At 41.6% G+C, this 21,180-nt stretch overlaps 1 protein-coding gene across 1 annotated transcript in view; it reads left to right on the top strand.

Moving 5' to 3' along the window:
- LOC106644351 (roundabout homolog 2) overlaps positions 1–21,180 on the top strand; it is a 535,313-nt gene that overhangs the window by 238,219 nt on the left and 275,914 nt on the right. The window lies entirely within an intron of this gene.

The following is a 21,180-nucleotide window of genomic DNA, read 5'->3' as shown; positions in this document are numbered from 1 at the left end:
GATGGAGCGGAGCCGTAGGACCACAGAGCAGCCCCGCGTCCCAGCACACCTATATATATGTGTATATAGCCAAGGAAAACTTGGGGGGCTGTTTCGCTTTCGGCGATGCCTGGCTGGCTCGCTCTCTGGCTTTTCTCAAAGCCAAAAGGTATCTGCAGCAGCTTGCTCGCTAGCTTTTTCCTTTGGGGTGGAAAAAAAGCAATTTCTAGGACCGGGGGATGTAGGTGCGCGCGAGTGGAGAGCAAATGTGATTAAAGCCAGTCGACTGCACCCTCCACCTCACCAGCTGGGGCTTTCGCGCTCCCTCTTCTTCCTCCCTCGACCGGATGATTTCTCTCTCTCTCCCTCTCTCTAACTCCCCCGTGCGATAATTATGCTCTCTTATCGTCGATCATTCATCCTGGGCTCGAAATTACGCGGCCGTTGCTCGTATGATGGGTTCCGGAGAAGATATTATTCTCGGCCTCCCATGACCTGTACCGCGCCTACTCCCTGGTGGCTGTGGGCAACTGCGCGAGAAAATTACCACTAGAACCGACGACTGACACCCTCGGTCGTAAAATTTTTTTCTTTATCCGCTCATCGGAGCGCCGAGGTATAACTATACGCATCTTATTTTCGGCAGCTCCCTACGCTCACTTTTCTTGCAACGTTATGAGCCAGCCGCGTTTGGCGAGTAATGAGCCCACCAGAAATCGATAAAAAGACCCACCCTCGACATTGGCTAATTGGTAATATATACCGATGACGCAAATCACTCAACCCATGCTGCAGCTTTTTTTCACGTTGCTTCGTTTACAACAACGTATGACTATAATTACCAGCCGTACGAGTAACAACGGATTGGTAATAATATTACACCAACGCCCCGGGCGAAGACTATTCCCTGCTTCAAAGCCTGGACGAAGACTATGCCCTTTTCTGGAGTCTGGACGAAAACTATGCCCTTTTGTCTGTTCCAGACAAAAACTATGCCCTTTTAGGATCCCGGACGAAGACTATGCCCTTTTCTCGCGCTCGGACGAAAACTATGCCCTTTTGGAGTCCCGGACGAAGACTATGCCCTTTTCCGGAGTTCGGACGAAGACTATGCCCTTTTCTCGCGCTCGGACGAAAACTATGCCCTTTTTTCGAGTCCGGATGAAAACTATACCCGTTTTTTCTAGTCCGTGTGAAGACTATTACATTTTTTCCGAGTCTGGACGAAGATATTGACTTTTTCTGGAGCCGGGATGAAGTACAATTCATTTAAGCTTACCGTACATTTGTTTTTGTAATTAGATATATAGTCAAATATACTTATATAGTGGTTGTTGTTTACATTTACACAAATAATTGTAAATAATAATACAAACTCAGGAATCGTTTTATAAGCATGGTAATTTGCAATTAATGAATATGAAAGACTCTTTTATGTTTTATTTTCAAATTTAATTTCTTTTCTACATTTTTGTTGATTATAATAAGTAACTTATATAATTATTGTAACTTGAAGTTAAAAAATTAATAAAATTTGTACAATTCGTGATGTAATAAAATATAATATTCGTAAGAAAATTAAGAAAAAAGTAAACTTTTTTTTATTAATTAATGTTTGCAAGACATGAATATTTAGATCACAAAGTATTTTTTAACACAAAAATAAATTAGCAAGTTTAAATTAATTACAGTTATTGTTATGTACAATTCACGGAATCGTTTAAAAAAAGCTCAAAAACTCCTTTTTTCAAACACTTACCAAAACTCCAAATACTGAAGCCGTTAGACCTGCTAAGAATAATGATTACGTGTTGTTTTTTTACAAAGACGTCTGTAGATTCACGTGCATGTGAATCTCGATGTGAAAATAAAACTTATAACAAACGTTTTGACACAAGTATCGCGAAATCTTAAAATGTTTAATCGTTTTCAAAAGCTTCGTATTCGTGAGATTCTTCCAGCGTACTAGTAACTGTTACCCACCCACCAAAAGCATAAATCAGCAAATCTGGAGGGTTTTTTTTGTTTAGGAAAAGTAAAACACAAAAGGGGTTAGTAATTAACATTGGGGTATTTTTTAACTTAGTTTCCGTCTGAACTCGAAAAAAAGGGTATAGTCTTCGTCCGGGACCAAAAAAAGGGCATAGTTTTCGTCCGGGACCAAAAAAAGGGCATAGTTTTCGTCCGGGTTTGAGAAAAGTGCATAGTCTTCGCCCAGGCTCGAAAAAAAGGGTATAGTCTTCGTCCGGGACCAAAAAAAGGGCATAGTTTTTGTCCGGGACCAAAAAAAGGGCATAGTTTTCGTCCGGGTTTGAGAAAAGTGCATAGTCTTCGCCCAGGCTCGAAAAAAAGGGTATAGTCTTCGTCTGGGACCAAAAAAAGGGCATAGTTTTCATCCGGGACCAAAACAAGGGCATAGTTTTCGTCCGGGTTTGAGAAAAGTGCATAGTCTTCGCCCGGGCTCGAAAAAAAGAGTATAGTCTTCGTCCGGGACCAAAAAAAGGGCATAGTTTTCGTCCGGGACCAAAAAAAGGGCATAGTTTTCGTCCGGGTTTGAGAAAAGTGCATAGTCTTCGCCCGGGCTCGAAAAAAAGGGTATAGTTTTCGCCCGGGACCAAAAAAAGGGCATAGTTTTCGTCCGGGTTTGAGAAAAGTGCATAGTCTTCGCCCGGGCTCGAAAAAAAAGGTATAGTCTTCTTCCGGGACCAAAAAAAGGGCATAATTTTCGTCCGGACTAGAAAAAAGGGCATAGTCTTCGCCTGGGACGTCGAAAGGGTATAGTTTTCGTCCAGGACCAAAAAAAGGGCATAGTTTTCGTCCGGGTTTGAGAAAAGTGCATAGTCTTCGCCCGGGCTCGAAAAAAAAGGTATAGTCTTCTTCCGGGACCAAAAAAAGGGCATAATTTTCGTCCGGACTAGAAAAAAGGGCATAGTCTTCGCCTGGGACGTCGAAAGGGCATAGTTCTCGTCCAGGGCCAAAAAAAGGGCATAGTTTTCGTCCGGGTTTGAGAAAAGTGCATAGTCTTCGCCTGGGCTCGAAAAAAAAGGTATAGTCTTCTTCCGGGATCAAAAAAAGGGCATAATTTTCGTCCGGACTAGAAAAAAGGGCATAGTCTTCGCCTAGGACGTCGAAAGGGCATAGTTCTCGTCCAGGGCCAATTAGGGAATAGTCTTCGCCCGGGACGTCGACACGTATAAGCGCGAACTATATTGTTTACCTATACATTTTGACTTTGAAGTTACTATTGGTATTCGCGACTTTTCTCATCAAGAGTAAATTATCTTACAGGTGCGTCGAAAAGGATCACAAAAAAAGTAAAAAAGAAAAAAAAACCTAAAAAAGGTTCGCCGGATGCATGTATACTTCGCTGCAGTGAGATTCTGGAGCACTACTCGTAATGAGATTCCGCTCAGCGACACGGGGTGCGAGTAATGAGAATTTTTCGTATATACAGGCCAAAGGGTGCTCGTGGTCTTTTGCCGATTCATCGCCTACACCGTTTTGCTGCTGGCCACGTGCGCCGAGCAGCTCGTCTTTGTAACGAGTACAGTACGAGGACCGTCTCTCGGCTTCCAAAGAGAGCTTGAACTTTGGCTTTCACGCTCTTCACGTGGCCGTACTTACCGCTCTTGTCAATTTTGCTTTACGAGCACTTAAGTGATGAAGGATTAACGATCGAGTATGGCTAGAGGGTGCTGTAGCAGCCTGTATTCTGATTCCCAACAAATATCTGCTGGAAACGCTCAAGCTTCTGGTCCAAAGAAAGAACAACGAGGAGCTTTTTATCACGGGCTTTACCAATAGAGGTCCTTTAAGCAGATGAAAAAAAAAAAAAAAAATACTTAACTGAACTAATGGGAAAAGCGATGGTTTTATATGCACAAGGCATCGAAAATCATGTTTATCACCGGAGCAGAAAAAATTTTATCACTAAATCCAGAATATTTCACAGCACACATAAATTCTTCTAAAAGCTGAAAAAACTTTAGAATAGAAATATTTATGTTTCAAAGAGATTTGGAAAATTATGCTCATTTCTCCGGAATTCAATCGCCGAGGGGCAAGATATTGCTTCCTTTGTTAATTTTATTCATCAATTTTTAGCATAAGTAGGACACACGTAATATCAAGTTGAAATTCAATCAGATGATTATTAATTGAGTTGCTTGAAAACATGATTTGGTACACTGAGAAAAGTAGTGTTAAAAAAATTATTATAACTATACTAAAAATTACTATAGTTTTTAGGAAAGGTGAGACTTACTCACCTGATGACGCAAATTATTACGTTTATACTAATTTTTATTGTGTTTAATAAAATTATTATTATTATTATTATTATTATTATTATCATCATCATGTAGCAGCTCTACAAAAATTATTACACAGCATAATAAAAATTACTATGTCCAACATAGTAAAAATTATGATAGTATAATTTTTGCTATACAGCATAGTAAATTTTATTGTAATCGTTTTAAAACGTACCACATTCTAAAGTAGAATTTGCTATGTGACATAGTAAAATTTCTCATTTTACTGCATTGCTATTCAGTATAGTAAAAATTACTATGTTCAAAAGTAATTTTATACGGCATTTATAGGTATACATGCCTATTGGGTTTCAAATTTGAAGTTATACTAATATAAATTATATGAGAAACGTTTTTATTTATTTATAAGAGTTAAAAATGGACATGTGCAGACAATTAATCTCGAATCGCCCCATTATCCGTTGGTAACACCGTGGTCTTCAGATTTTTATCGATGCTAATGAGGATATGGCACACCGTGGTTTAGTACGCGATCGCAGCAATACCTCTGCTATTATGTAAAACTAAACGATACTGTTTGTCTTCTGCTAGCAGGCTGTTAAGCATTACTAACATAAGAAAGAAAATTGTGTTTTTATACACCTACAATATTTCTAAGGATTAAATTTTTATTAAAGTTATGAGTAAGTACACATTTTACTCATGCATTCAAATATCTTTATTAAAATGCAATGAAATATATCCTATACTGTGTATCTTTTAGAGCTATTAGCTGGGGTAACCTGCAAAGATGCAGAAGGTCTCACTCTGGAAACGAAAACAAACGTTTATGTAGCACGAATCGTGAATATTGTCTTCTGCCATACCAGGCCAATACCTAGTTCTGAGTGGCCGCGGTTGCGCAACGGTAGTGTTTAGTCGAAACGACTAAAATTCGTAGACCGCCTCGTGAGCGGTGGAGGATCAACCTCGCAGCACGCCGAAGGTGGCAGCACACCGAGTTCATACAAAATTCATCACATATTCACATATGCAAGCGCCGGTCAATTTCTCTCTTACCTTCATCCTTTTTCTCCTTTTGTTTCAGTCGGTACAATTAATCGCTCTCGCGCCAATTCTCAGTATGTCTCTCTCTCTATACTCGCATTAGCTAAACATTTTCTCTCCTTCTCTATCATGCGCCTACATCTCCATATCCTTTGCTCTTATTAAGTGTCCTCGGGTCATAGGTCTCTCCCCCCTCTCTTAATTGCTTACATCATTCTCTCTCTCTCCTTTCCTGGCTTTCCACATATAAGGTGTAAGGGATTGATGGGTCCTGACGACTGCAGCAGGTGGGAGAATTAAAAAGGGGAAGGGGGGTCTTGCGACTACTTTGGGTGGGCGCGCCGGGTCAGTTCCGATCTATCTGTCTATACAGAGCGGTCTACAGTTGTCAACTGCGATCTCGAGTATCTGGCATAGTTGGGTATTATATTCGTCCTACTGGTTTCTACATCCTTCCTCATCATCATCACGCACACGTGTATCTGGGGGTCACCTTTTTGGGGTTAATTTCTCTCACGCTTTCTTTTTTTATCATCATCGTCATCTGCATCATCTTCGAGAAGCTCGGCGTGCTGCGAGTAAAGCACGGCGAAAATCCGCTTCACGGACCGTGCGACGTTTATCGATTCGTGAGTTTTTCGAGACACGTGCGGACGCGCACGTATACGTTTTCTACACACAATACACAAGTACACACTCTTCATTGCAGGAAGTTTATCTTAAATTTATTGTTCAACCTCACTCGTTTGTATTTTCATTAATTTTTCTTCTCTTGGGTTTTTCTCTTCGGAGTTTTTCCCTTGAGCCACGAAATATATCTTCGTTCGTGGCTCATAATCAGTGCATTTTAAATTTATTTCACCTAGTTCATTCCCATCCTCCGTTCCGATAAAATTCAGCAAAATTGTCTTTTTTTAGGTGGATTTTAATTAATTATTTGTAAATTGAGTAGTATTTTTGTGCCGCGATCCCTCCTAAATTTTAAGTAACAAATTAGTTGACTTCGTCAAAATAGACGCAGCCAACAGGGCAGCAACACTCTTGCTACAATTCAGGTAGAATAATTGCAGTTCCGTCGATCACCAAGGTTAAGCTGCATTGGGCGCGGTTAGTACTTGGATGGGGTGACCGCTTGGTCACCATTCGGATCTCGCCGTTTCGCCTGTGCTCTTGATTGTCGAAGGTCGATTAACTGTTTCTCTGACGCTTCGTCTACGTGATCATAGGTGTGACTGAGTTGGTCCAGATGTTTATATATGTATATGTATATACACATCTGGTCATAACTCAGGTGCACCGGTGGCTAATTAACACTATGCTTGTGTAAAAGAATGCCATATCTGAGCCTACGGGTGATGATGAATAAAAAAAAAAATAAAAAAAATACCTAGTTCTCTTTTTTCTCATGGTGACGCTGCTTAAAAATTTTGCACGTAGCGAATAAGTAGTAGTATTATTCTGGAATAACAAACGATTACCAAAAGATAAGTCAAATAAGTACAGGAGTAAAGTGGAAGTATAAAGCAGAAGTAAGTACGAAAATTAATACGTAAATGCAAATGAATTATGTTAATATTGAAAATTGAAAATGCCGGCGGATATGTTGCAAGTATTTCATCTGTATAGCAACTGTGTCACCCGTATGAAGCAAAGGCTATCATTTCACTATTGAGTATATACACCTCCAAAGCAAGTTGAGTAAGTTTTTATAGAATCCGCTCGTGTATCGAAATTATAGCTCCTGATGATTATTATTCACAAAATAAGTTCTCGTTCACTGCATCAGTAATGGTCAAAAGTCAAAAGAAAAAAAAAAAAAAGAAGCTTTTAGCAGCCCCTTCACTCAAAGCTCGAGAGCTCGAGAGAAAACAAACTTAGGCCAAGGGTTCGCCCGAGTGGTGCGAAGAATCCTCGCTTAGAGGTAGGAAGAGTACGTCTGGCGTCGACAAATGATCTTCCGGTTGGGCAAAATTTCCCAAGGCTCGGGGGCTCATTACGAGGCCAGCCCTTGAACGTTGACTGAACCGGCTATCGCTAATACCGGGCGTGAATATACCTAACATACACGCATACACCCACACCGACGCGCAACGAAGACAAGATCCGAATTAAAGTCAGCACAGGACAGCGCCACATTTTCAGGCTGCAATAACCGCGAGCTACGAGTCCTCTGCTGCTGCAAATAGCTAATAAAGTCTAGGGACTCGAGTCTCAACCCTACCTTAAGCGTAGGGCTCGCACAACTGATCCTTCGTTATACGTCACTCATCCTTCATCTTGGCGCTGCCGTTGGCTCTTCACCCACCCCGTCTTTTCCTCATCTTTCTCTTCGGATCTAGTGGTTTACGTTATGCATGTGTGTGTATGTACACATATGTATAAATTTACTACGTACACTTTGCGTACACCTTCGAGTCCTCGTCCATAAGGCTGTGCTATCAGACCGGGTAATAAAATGCGCCAGAGAGGAAAGCGTATGCACGGGAACGAGTTTGCGCTTCAGCCCCGAGAGCTCGCGTTTGAGATTTAGCAGTCAAGTTTTAACTATACCGTTGTCATTTCGCATCCCAGCAAACTTTCGCCGAAAGGGTTAGGCCACGCGCACTGAATTTGGCTGGCTTTGGCCCTGCCACCCTGATCAAAAAATCATTTGCTGTAAAAGCTTGATGAGCCCCTAACATCGCTTTGCTTTCATTTCTTCGTGAGTCATGCCCAGCGTCACTCCCAAGGTTAATACTTGAAGGCAAACAATCTCTGACGAATCTTCAGGTGTTATACGACACTCACTTTCGCCCTTGGAAAATTTTTTGCCAACCTTTCCCTGCCCCGATTACAATGGACGTCAAATTTGTGAGTTTCGGACGAGCCGGGTGGTGCCAGATGTAAGGTAAAGGGCCCATCTATGAGACAATTTTAAAATCGGTACCTATGCATGAGACACCCAGTTTAATTTATATACGTAATACTTAAACATGAAAAGAAATTTTTTTTAATATCATTATAATATAATCTTTTGAATAAACAAATATTTTAAAGAACTTCAAACGTTATTAAATAATAAAGAATTTTATTGTAAGACCCTGTCTCATACATAGGTACAATGTGAAAACATAACCTCAAACATGTGTTGTCCCTATTAAGAGACACTCAAGACGCATTTAAATAACATGGGTGTCTCATAGTAACGGACGTGTGTCTCATACACAGGGCCCTACAGATTCAATGTGTCTCATTAATAGGTGCATTTCCATCCTGTTTATATTTGTTTATAAAATTATTTTTTAACGTTTTATTTGAATTTAAAAATTATAATATTATTCGTAATGATCTAATGCTTTCATTGATACCAAAACTTGATATATTTCCGCTCATAGAGAGTGTACATTAATTTAATAGCAAAAAAAGTGGTAAAAAACTGTCTCATAGATGGGCCCTTTACCTTACCTATGTACGTAAAAAGGAATCATATACTCGTAAGATCAAGTGATATTACGGCTCATGGAGAAAACAGCCCCTGGTCACACGTTCAAAACAATCGGACAGCTGAAGGAGACAAAATAAGTAGCTACAGGGATAAAAATAAGAATGGGAGCGAGAGTAATAACTTTTAACAACTCTCTGATTAGCAGCTTGTCTTTGAAGAAGATAATCTTTTGTGCGAGTAAACTCCTCATACTCATCTTGACGTGAATATTTTCCTGAGGTATCTGTACTATTTTATGGGGCACAATAGGCTGTTCACTGGTGTACATATGATAAAACACACGTACGTGATATACATAAACATCCACCTTAAGCATGTCGTACATAGACACGTGTGGAAAAAGAAATGCATCCATTTGTACATATAATCACTTGATCACGTGTACCAGTCGTTGCACCTACTTTGCTCGCCGTGGGAAGGTATATTGCCTTATCATTTATTCTTTGTTTGCGTTCCCGATGTACCTAAGTGCACCTATATCCATATATCCATACCTATGAGCAAGTTTCCTCCTCAAGTCCCGGATGCGCACTCCATCACGCTCTCGACGTAAGTTAATTTCCTTGCGGTCGTCCGTCTGTGTCTAATCCACTTGTTGTCGGAATTGTCTAGCCTGCTGTGGCTCTCTTCCCCCACTCAATCCTTACACCATTTGACGCTAGCTACATCGGTACTGCACGAGGCTTTTCCCTGAAGCTCCGTCGTCTCGTTTGACTCATTCACGGGTGATGGGGGGGGGGGTGCAGTAGGAAGTGCCTGAAGCTTTACGAAGAAACACCTTTATAAAGTTATCGTACCGCCATTGCAGAGATTGTGGATTTTTCACGGTTCGACGCGTTTAATGAATCGCTTGTACTTTTTTTTTCCTTTTTCTTACCTTTGTTTGGTATGTAGATAGATAATAGATATATTTGAGAGTTTTTGCTGTTAAGGATTCGATGAAAGAGCAAACAGCCCGAGTTACTGAGGAAAAAGAAGAATGCCAGGAATCACTGATCGTTTGTATATAAATTCAATTATGGGGAAAATCACGTGGAAGAGGGTCCGAGGAAGCTGTACCTGCAAAGGAGACTCGAGAACAGTTTTGCTCTTCCCAGCCATTGGAAAAGTCTCGGCGTCTAGGTTTATTCAGGTTCATCCCATGAGGAACCGTATGAGTAAAAGATTGGGGTCGGAGGGGGGGGGGGGTTAAATCATCGCAAAGAAATTATCATCCTCCACCGGGGCGACGACCCGCTCTCGAGGTTCTGAATAATGAAAGTACACCGTCTTCCCATTCAAAGAATAAATTAAGAATTAACTGTCTTTCCCAAACGAGCAAAAGTCTCGAGTTGGCTGGACAGGGTGCTTGAATAGCCGGCTGATGAGCGAAAAACTTTGCCCAGCGTGGCAAGTAAAAGCTCTTCGTTGACGTGCTCATTGCAGCCTATCCTCCTCCTCGGCCCCGTAATTTTTGCATGACGCTCCATCCTGATTTTTTATCTCCCTCCTTCACGTCCTTCTCCCTTTCTTCTTCGCTGTCCTCTATGTACCAGCACTGCCGCTCTTTACTCTTGAGATCCAGCTAAACTAGGAGGCTCTATCTAATTACTTTGATTAAAAAAGTAAGCTGCCGGGAAAGCTCCAGCACTCCGAGAAAACATCGAGTGTTTAATTCACCAGATACTTTCATCTGATTTCTCACTCGAGAAAAATCCAATGCGAACCACGAAGGCTAACTCTATGATATCCCCACACATTTATTTACGTTGTTTTCATGCTCTCTGTTTCAGATAGCTGTATCTACGCTTTCTGTAAAAAATCTCTATTACTTATACTTGTCTATTGTTTCTCGTTATCACTGGTGGCATTTACTTTTCATTCGACCAATTGTTTGGTTATCTATTTTAGTTAACGTGAGTTGGGCTCCAGCTATCGATTGGCCTTCATCAAATCACGTGGAGGTAGATGCACCATATGCTCATTTAAAATGGAAAGAAAGTAGCGATTTCAGATACACACAGTTAGCATTTTGTATTAAAACTATTTTGAGGATTCTCAGATAGAATAAATTACGGAAAAATTTGTTTTTTCATACAAATGGAAGTCGTTGAAGACATGGTACGCTAAATTCTACGAGTATAGGAGAGAGAAGGCTTACCAAGTCACAATACTTCAAGTGGGGGTATCGTGACCTTCTCCCTCCCTTTCTTACGTAATTTATCCTTCTTTATCATTGGCAGTCTTTCTTTATTCGAGGTGAGACGCGACTACTAGCACCGAAGAGCCTGTACAAAAACAAATGAAGTGGCCAAGTTCAAACTAAAACTTGTCCTAATTGACTTGTTCCAAAAAAAGAGCGCCAATTTAGTGCCATTTTATCATAGGAAAAGCATCATGCGGCAATTATGCATACTAAAACCAGTCCTACGAGTATCACCTCGAATAAGGAATAAAAAAAAAAAAAAAATTAGTTTGCAACATGCCTGGCTGGCCAGATCGAATGAGGATCGTGTTTTTACGAAACACGAAAATCGAAGATAGGTACGTCTGTGTAAGTCTGCATATCATCTTCATAGAGATGAGGCTACCATATATAGACCTAACTCTTTCTCTCTCCGCATTTTATTTTTCCCCAAAGGCCACGAAGCGCGGTGTGGAAATAAGTCAGGTTTGTATAATCCACAGCGTCGGAGCACAGCGCAATAACTTTTCAGGATTTAATTTACTCTTTGCGCCTTAAACTCAGCCTAGGGACATATATTTTATGGTAGCACGCAGCAGGGAATTTGAGTTGGACAGAGAGAGGGAGTAGATATGAGAACACTATACAGCAACGCCTTCGTGCAAGGAATATTTGGTTTATGTCGAGAAAACAACTTTAAACACGATTAATTACCGCCAGTTAAATGAAAGAAACTTTATCGTTAACTACTGTCAGTTTCTCCCGCAGGAGCCACTCGGAGAACCGATAAGACCTCCCCTAGACCGGGCTCAAACAGTGACGAACCGGGATCAATTATTCGCACCAAATTTTTTTGTTCTTTCTCGTTCAAAGTATAGTTATGTACCTGAAATTTCATCTTGCCACCCAAGAATGTGGTCAGGTATTGTTGAAACAACTTTTTTATAAACAATTTTGTCAAAGTTGTTTTTTCGACCTAAAAAAAATATTCTCAGATTCTTTGGCACATTTAGAACAAAAAACCAATTAAAATGTATATACCTAAACCCCACAGTTTTCGAGTAAAAAATTCCCTAAGTTTCGAAAAATGCATTTTTTTCGATTTTTAGGGTTCCATGAAAGTGCTAAATAAAAATATTTTCATATGTTACAACACACGATCATAAACTACAAACCTTCCTCTACAATCTCCAAAAAAAAAAAAATGTCGAAAAGTTAAGTGGCAAGATTGTTTTTTGCAATAAACGTTCAGGTCGTTTTATAGTACGCTCACATGCAGTGTATATCTGTATATGTTTACTACACGCTGAGCCACGAAACGTATACATATATATAGTTTTACACTCACATAATGTATATGAGCGCGCGCTGAAACGCCCTGAACGTTTATTGCAAAAAACAATCTTGCCACTCAACTTTTCGACATTTTCTTTTTTGGAGATTTTAGAGGAAGGTTTGTAGTTTATGATCGTGTGTTGTAACGTATGAAAATATTTTTATTTAGCACTTTCGTGGAGCCCTAAAAATCGGAAAAAATGCATTTTTCGAAACTTCGGAAATTTTTTACTCGAAAACTGTTAGGTTTAGGTGTATACATTCCGATTGGTTTTTTGTTCTAAATGTGCCAAAGAATCTGAGAAAATTTTTTTGTAGGTCGAAAAAACAACTTTGATGAAATTTTTTACAAAAAAATTGTTTAAACAATACCTGACCACATTATTGGGTGGCAAGATGAACTTTCAAGTACATAACTATATTTTGAATAAGAAAGCACAAAAAAATTGGGTGTGAGGTACAATCGTGCACACAGTATACATCCGAGTATATCTACACATAGATAAAAACTCAGAAAAGCGCCGACTGATTTTTTCGTAGCACCTGATATATATATACATATACATACATACATACATACATACATACACACACACACACACGTATATATACTCAACGCACGTGAAAATCCAGAATTTGTCTATTGGATTTCACGGTCGGTACCGTCAGTCGGGGTTCCTATTATTTATTCAGCTACGAGCGCTCGCTAGATGTCACGCTCGAGCAATCGCATTGTTGGCCAAGGAAAGAGAAGAGAGAGAGACGGGGCGGTGGAGAGATAGCTCAATTACGTGAATTGCTCTTTCCCCGTGAAAGTCGAGCAAAAGGCCTATACCTACCGGGGGCAGAGGGAGAAACACAGAACGCAGCACAGAGGGAATAAGAAGCAGAACACTCGTGCCTTCAGCTCCCGATTGCGTAATGTAATTCGCGTCGATTCCGCTCTTCTGGTTCCATATACATATTATAAATACATGCATACAAATACACACGTAGGTATATGTATACATGTGCAGTGGATTACAACTGAGCCAGGGAATGAGCTGCGCAAGGAAAATATGCTCCCTCCTGCTAAATCCACCACATCCGCCCATCTGCGGGAACCGGTGACGCTGACAGGAGGGTGAAGGCACGCGTCGTTCGCCGCAGAAACTTCTTCTCCTTTTTGCCTCCTCTTACTGGTAATTCCGCACTCTTACCTTTCACCCTGTTCGACGCCCACGTATTCTTTTTCTTACCACCCCTCCATGCTCCCGGATCCACAATGTATTCTTAGAATAGAGTGACTTCATCCTTGCTCCTACATCTCCGACTCCCTCGGCGCGTACGCAATAGCCCCGTCGTTTATTTACGGTGGAACCTGTTTATATTTTTATGTAATATCTTTTTCGTCGCCGCTCCTTCTCCTACACGATCGACCCTCCCCGTCTTAAACGAACCCTCACGTCCCGATTCTTTCGTTTCGTAATGTGAGTTTGAGAACGTCTTTTGGGCATAAAAAGTCATGCATAAACAGCCTTTGAGCGACCCATTAAAACTCTTTTAGTTATGTATACGATGTATAATTCATGTTTTCTCTCGGTGTAATATTATATGCCTTTAAAATTATTTGTTGTTGAAAGTCATCTAGGTAGGTCACAGTGTGACAACATGGAACAACTCACCCATCGCTTTGAGGGGGCTGGCTGTCAGCCCTCAATTTAAACTACGCCCGCGTGATCGCCTACTTTTCGTCCCTACGCAATGGCACATATTTAAAATTGGCTTTTTAGTTCTCCAGCTGCTTAGTATGTTGTGCACACCTACGTATGAAATTATATTTTTTTTTTCTTTTTTTTTTTTTTATAAGTATCATCGTTGTCACTACTGCCTTTATGCATTTTTTCTTTTATGAAAATTTTTTTCAATTTTATTTTTATTGCTGTATGTATATAGATTTTTTATTCATTATGCTCCCCTGTTAATAGTTTCAGTGTAGATACATTGGATGTAAGCTTTATAATGTGACCACGTAAAAAAAAAAAAAAATTTATAATAATAAATGAATAAACATAGTATACAAACATACTCCTATAGTGAGATGCGCGTAAGAGTTCGCTGCATAACCAAGGCGTACGCGTCATTACTAGGCTCGTTGGGCAGAAGAGGATTGTTTAACGTAGCTGCTGGGTTCTAATTGCGAATTTGCGACGGCGTTTTCTTTCCTCCATCCTGTGCCCGTATGAATCATCGAGATATTTGCTGTGAACAATATGTAACTGGTAGTCAGACTTGCGAGTTGGCAAGTACCGAGTCGTTGTGAAAGCGGCACGCAGCCAGCCCCTCTGCCCTCCCCCCCTTTCCTCTTATCTTCGACAATATAAGATGAATGGAGGAAATGGTGAATTAGAGCGGATGAGAGTGATAGGCTTGAGAGATGTCCAGGACAGCGACGCGCCAGGCATACAGTTCTCGGTAAGTCTAGAACCGCGCCAGCAGCGAAATCAATACGACGCGACCGCATACCTTATACCTATCCCTATCTCCATCTCCGTATCGCGCTCACGTCATTTTGGAGACAATTGAAAAGTCAGAAACAGGTTTCCAAGGGCTCGCGAGCTCATTTCATCGTTACACGGGATGAGAAATACCTACAATTTTCCACCTGATCTGTCCATATACGTACTAAGCATTTTTACGCTCCATACAGATCTCTGATTTTCACTGACAAATAACCATATGCACATATATACTATTGGCATTGGCACTGTACGATATGTTACGTAATTTGGGTAAAAGAGGAATAATGACAGGGACTTTGAACACCCAAATCGTGTAACAAATATTTATAGGAAATCTGAATGCGCATTACGGAGGTCCATAGGTAAACTACAGCGTTGAACCAGAATCCATTCAAGTGGAGTAAACATGCACGCGTTAGGGGTTTTGTTTTTCTCATGCTCTCGAAAGATGAAGGAGGGGAGTGAGGATATATCAGCAGAGAGCTCGGAAAAAGGGTAATTCCGTACTTGGCATTTTCGGCAAGTGATTAAGTGGAGCGAATTCAAGCCTCACCAAGCCCGACGCTTGGAAATCAGTTTGGAAGTTCATCGGCAGTGGGGTGAGTGGGGGAGGGAAATTCACGGACAAGAGGTGGGTGAGTTGGTGGGGGGGGGGTCGATTTCCGATGAAAAGCCAAAACTCGTCCCCGGCGACGCCTCGAACGGGCCGAGGTCGGAATAACTCCTCTCGGCTCCGAAACTTTCGATCTTTCTTCGACACTTTGAAAAAGACTTTATCCCAGGCACCCCGCGCTTTCTCGGCTCTCCGGCATGTGGAAAAGCGAAGATTTATCACGCGTAATCTCCACCGGCCCCCGACGTGCCGGGAGTCGAGAGCGCGAGAGGGCGCCCTCCCTGAAAAGAGTTGCCCCGGAATCTCGTCTCGTAGCCTATTATTTGCCTCCAACCGGAGCCCAGTGCTGGAAGATAGGGGGAGGGGGCCTTTACTCCAATTCAAGGCGAGACGGAGGCCCGGCGCATTGTTACCGATTGATATACGATTTTTCAGCAGACTCGGGCGGGGGCTCCTGCACCGTCGATCTTTTATCGCTCTGATTAAAGGTTGCAGTCTCCTGCGCCTCCGAGTCGTTTTCTTCTTCTTCTTCTTCTTCTTCTCTTAGACCGTTTAATTTCGGGCCGTGATATAGCTGAAACGCGCAGGTACGTACACTTTTGCAAATATGCCGTCCTTTCAACGGGCAAAGAAAAGGCCGGGCCGAGAATTTTGTGGTAAAACTTTGACGAAAGGACGGGACCTTGCTCTTTGTACTTGTAATAAGATAATGGATGGAGTGGCAGACGCCAGGAACCAATCAATGAGCTTGCGTGGGTAGGTAGGTGCTTTTCCGTCTCCTCGAGGGAGCAGGCTCCGTCAAACGCGTGAGGAGGGAGGAGGTTGAGCTAACGGTTTCTTTCGCAACCGGAGTGTCCCGTGTGACTCGTGACGCACGTTCTAGCTGGAGCTTCTGGATCCGGCGGAAAGAAATAAAGCCATTGGCCCCAACGAAGCTATGGCCTCGATTTGCGTACGATTTTCGCAAACACGATGAAATTTGTACTGGTCTTTGCACCGTACGCCTCGAGCCCTCGAGACGATGATCGACTGACTCCCCCAAGAACTCGAGTAAGAGCAGCAGACTCTTGTTTGGAAAATGAAAAGGTTGGCTAGTTCTTTCGGCCGGTGTGGAGCGAGGCCTTCTCTACGCTAGATCCGATAAAAAATTGTGATGGCTTGTAATTCCGCATAAATTATGCTTTGGGGAGCGCCGACTGCCGGTCACAAAAAAGAGATAGCAAGGGGGGAAGAAAAATTTAAGACCACGACGTTGATGGAGCCAAAAAATCGAGCTCCCCCCCCTCTTGCTCCACACCTGGCGGCAGAAGCAGGCACTCATGAATTCCAGTACCACTCGGTGTTTCGCATCTTTGATCTCTGCTGCTGCAGCTATCTGCAGAGCCCAATGCGCTGATGCGACGACGCTTGCACCTATCGCAATACCGATGAAGTATCAATAATTCATCGATTTTGCTCATAGAGAGCGGATGCACCCTTCGAATCTATCAGCCGGGTCGTTATCGGCCAGGCGTATACATATCGCTCGCGTCTCCGCGTGCGCTACTATGATACGTGTGCATTGAAAGCGTTGTCAGGTTGGACGAGTGAAAAACACGCCACGTGCCCGTCGAGACCAGCCATGGTAACCAACGTCCCACAATACATCTGCGCGTATTATGTATATATACCTACACGTGCACTGGAATTGTTTGGCCGAATCCATCGGTATTGTGTATATTACGGTGCTCAACGAACTGTCTGCGGATCCTTCTGGAATTGATTGATGTCCGGGCGCGATTTTCTCGAGCGGGTCGAGCTCGGCGTGTGTGGGGGGCGGCAGGGGGAGGTGGCGCATCATGGCGAGCGAGAGGGCTTTCGATGGTGCAGAGAGAATTTGGCAGGTCGCTGGCGGTAGCTCGCGGAGGGGATTAGCTTGCAATTGAAGATGATGGACGTCGAGTGACGAGAAGGAGTGCGCTCGCCTCGTTAAGCTCTGGGTGAAGGGTTGCACGGGCACCCACTGGCTTTCCAGGCTTTTTCCTTATTCACTCAAGTGGTCTCTCTCTCTCTCTCTCTCTCTCCCTCTCTCTCTTTTGTTCCCCCTTGGTACTGTATGCACTCAATTCGATGGATGGATAGACTCCTCTGTATCGCGGGCGCCGAGCTTTTATCGGGATCTTCATTTCGACGCTGCCTGATGGCGCCGCTTCGTCGAATTATTTCCGTACGTACGTACGCTGCAGTCCGCGTGTGTGTACACGTTGCGGTAGATGATGAGGAAATTTTGTTGCCAAGGGGGCTTTTGTGCTACGCTGGAGTGTTTGTTTGGGTGAAATTTTCAAAATCGCATTAGGACAAGGCAAGCACGTATATACATGTGTACTTAAGACAAATGTACGCGCCTATATTCGAAAAATTCATTCCGCTAAACAGAAAATAGGTACGGAGATTCTACGACGGTAAGCCTGAAAAATTGTGGTGTTGCATTATTCAATATGTATAGGTAGGCGTACGTATAGCTGCTCTCCGGCGGATTTCGAATTATTTTCGGGAAGAGCTTTTTCGACCCCGTATATTGATCTTACGCTCAAATTTTTCAGACTTACGATGTATGATATACAATATACAGTGCAATATAGTATATTCAGGGGGCACATTTTACGTCAAATCTCCATACGAGTGGGAGAAACTTACACCGTACGTATACACTCACGTGCACATTAGAGCGTCATGTACAAGAGTACATGTACGTCGATATGCATAAATATATGTAGATGTACATGCACGCAGAAATTTCGAGCAGCAGAGAAGCTCTATTAGAGCCAGTAAGGGAGCTTTTACGGCTATCCTTCTCTTCCCCTGAGCTCTACGTGTACGTATGTAAACCCAGTTGGTTCTCGTCTAGCCATGGCGCTCATTTCCGTGAAAAATTAGAAAGGAAGGTGCTGTTGATGTTGTCGGCTACGTACAGCAGAGGAGGAAGAAGGTGCGGGCGGTGACTCAAGTGCGAGGAAGGAGGGGTCATTGTGTTTCTTGCACATTGTAAAAGGAAAAAACGATAAAAGGATGGAGTGCTCAGAGAATCCCCGTCGATGTACGCGTGTGCTTGCTTATATGTTATATATGTGTGCTCCGAAAACTGGGAGGGCACAAACCCGTGGTAATGCTGAGAGCAATGGTTGGCCGGGGTGGAGGGGGGGGGGGGGGACTGGTGGTAAAAAGGATTTTTTTCGAAAGGAACAAAAAGCATAAGAAACGCCCGTTACGGCGAGAGGTATAGAAGGAAGAAATCGCATAAAGGTTGAGAGGTAACGATCACAGGAGGTGTAGATAAAAATTTATAAAGGAAGAGTAGCGGAAAGGGGCAGAGAGAAAAGGGGGGATAAAAAAAAAGCTGTGGGGCATGACACGGCACCAGGATGGCTTCGTGCTGGCAGAAATGCGCAAAGACCGCAATGAAATGAAACGCCGCAGGCTCGCAAAGCATGGGAGAGCTTGCAACTGCAGCGAGAGTGTGCCTGCTATCAGTGGAATATGAAAACTCTGGAGGCGGTTTTAATTTAGCCACAATGTCTATTGTTTCTCGGGAGAAAGGTAGGTATGGCTGCCAGACCTTGGGGAACAAAGGGAGGTCGATGCTCGTTGATCTCGCGTGGCCACCGTGAGGAGGGAAAAGCCGTGGAAAGAAAAGCGCGCGCGGGACAAAATGAGTGGCAGGGACGCAGGCGGTGGTAACAAAAGAAGCGTTTGCTCGAAATCAAAGGGAAAGGGTATGAAGATGGATTATATGGCGCGCAAAAACGACCGAGTTCTTCCAGTGAAACTTCTGCAGGTTCATCCGGGTGCTGAATTTGGCTGGAACATTGACGTCGTGGTTGATACCACCTGGTGACACGCGGTATGCACGGGCAATATCTGAGCTTTAACAATAGTTTTTATTAAAAAACTCCTTATTGTATTTTAGTACTACATTACAATGGTATACTTTTATTGAACATTCACCTACACGGTTTATGTGTACATTGTATGCATGAACCATGCCAAGTTGTGTATTATATGTACATTAATAGAAAAAAATTTCCAGAATAATGTGCACCATTACATACTAGGTCTGATTAGAGTTTTTTTAAGATCTTAAAGTTGAACAAAAGTGAAAAACAGAATTGCTATCCATCAAAAACTACTTTTAACTGTGATACCACGTTAACTTAATAGATATTTATGTACTGATTTATGATACGAAAATTTATTTTTTCAGCTAGCTTTTTACCAAGTGCACATTAATACACGAAAGATACATTATTATTATGACAAGAAAAAGCCTCTACAATTCACTCGCTGTTATTTTACATTTTCTGTAACCATTTTATCGGGTAATGTTACCAAATTCCATCAGTTAAGCTATACATTTATTAATATTTCACTACACTGTGGGCAAAATACATCTGACTGTGTATAGGTTTGTCATTTCACAGATGGAAACGTTTACAGAATCATTTACATATTTGGTTTCAATCTCAGTGACCAGTGTACAGCACTATGCCAGCAGCAATGATGCAATACATACATAGAGACAAATGTACCTAAATTCTGATGAATATTGCAAGCGAAGGGTTTGAGGGAGTTAAGTACTCAAATTATCACTGTACCCCAGAGTTAACGATGATAGTTTTCAATCGATATACATATGGGAGAAGTCAATCGGAAAAATAATTAAAAAACGTCCCCGTGCCCACTCACCTCATACGCCTATACATGATTTTTTGTTCGTAATATTGTCTGTCATCTAACTCTGATGGATAACACAACGTTTAGTATGCGTTGCGAGCTAGTGCTGACAGTTTATGTGTTTACCTATGCATGATCAGCATAACTATTCCCGTACTATTAAGATCTTCTCGTACATATAATACTACTAGGGTAAACGCACCATCTACCGTACACCCGTAAATTCACTTTATTTTGTTACCATGATTGTAAGACAGTTTGATACTAAATATTGACTCAGTAAATTTTAAATTGTTATTTACGATCTCAAGAGAGCACCGAAATTTTTTTGAGGTGTTAGAGCTTGTTAAAATGATTTTATAATAAAAATATGAAATAGAAGTCGTGTTCCTATTTCCGTACTGCCGTTCTCATTACCGGACCCCATCTACCGTACGCGTTCCTATTACCGGACCCCATTCACCGTTTGACGACAGATTTGACTATAACCTCACATTTTGGCTTACAACTGCATATCGATCTCAGTGCCTGCTACATAAATCACGATGAAAATGTCAAAAGCAGAGAAAGATGGAAAATTGAAAATCAAGGAAAAAACGCCAAGTCAATTATGCAATTCAAAAAGATAGCAGACAGAAAAATCAAAAAAGAAAAACAATTACAGAGAGTGAAACAAAGATTCGAAAAAAAAAATAAAAAATTACGAAAGCAAGAAGAGAAGTTAAAAGCCATTGTAAACAGAAAAAAGTCTGTTGAGGAAGATTTAATGGACGAGACAGAAGCTATTAATTTAGAAAAGCATATTGGAGAACTTCAAGAGAAACAATTAAAACTAAACCAAAAAAGAAACAAAGATTCATCATGAGTAATTTTTGTAGTGCAAGTTATTCTTGAATATTGATAACATCGTAAGTTGATTACTATTATAGTCTCAAGCTTTTTTACTGATTTTTGTTAGTCTAATTAAAATATTTAAAAGCAATAATATCTCATGATATGAAACAGAAATCTTTTTAATGAATAAATTTTTTTTTAATAAATGCAAATAAGTTATTTCATATAAACAAGCAGTA

This window comes from Copidosoma floridanum, unplaced genomic scaffold (assembly GCF_036245765.1).
Source record: "Copidosoma floridanum isolate Cflo_tuat_1 unplaced genomic scaffold, Cflo_Japanese_pri ptg000006l, whole genome shotgun sequence".
Taxonomy (NCBI): domain Eukaryota; kingdom Metazoa; phylum Arthropoda; class Insecta; order Hymenoptera; family Encyrtidae; genus Copidosoma; species Copidosoma floridanum.
The sequence above is the reverse complement of the archived record's forward strand: the minus strand, read 5'-3'. Positions and strand labels throughout refer to the sequence as shown.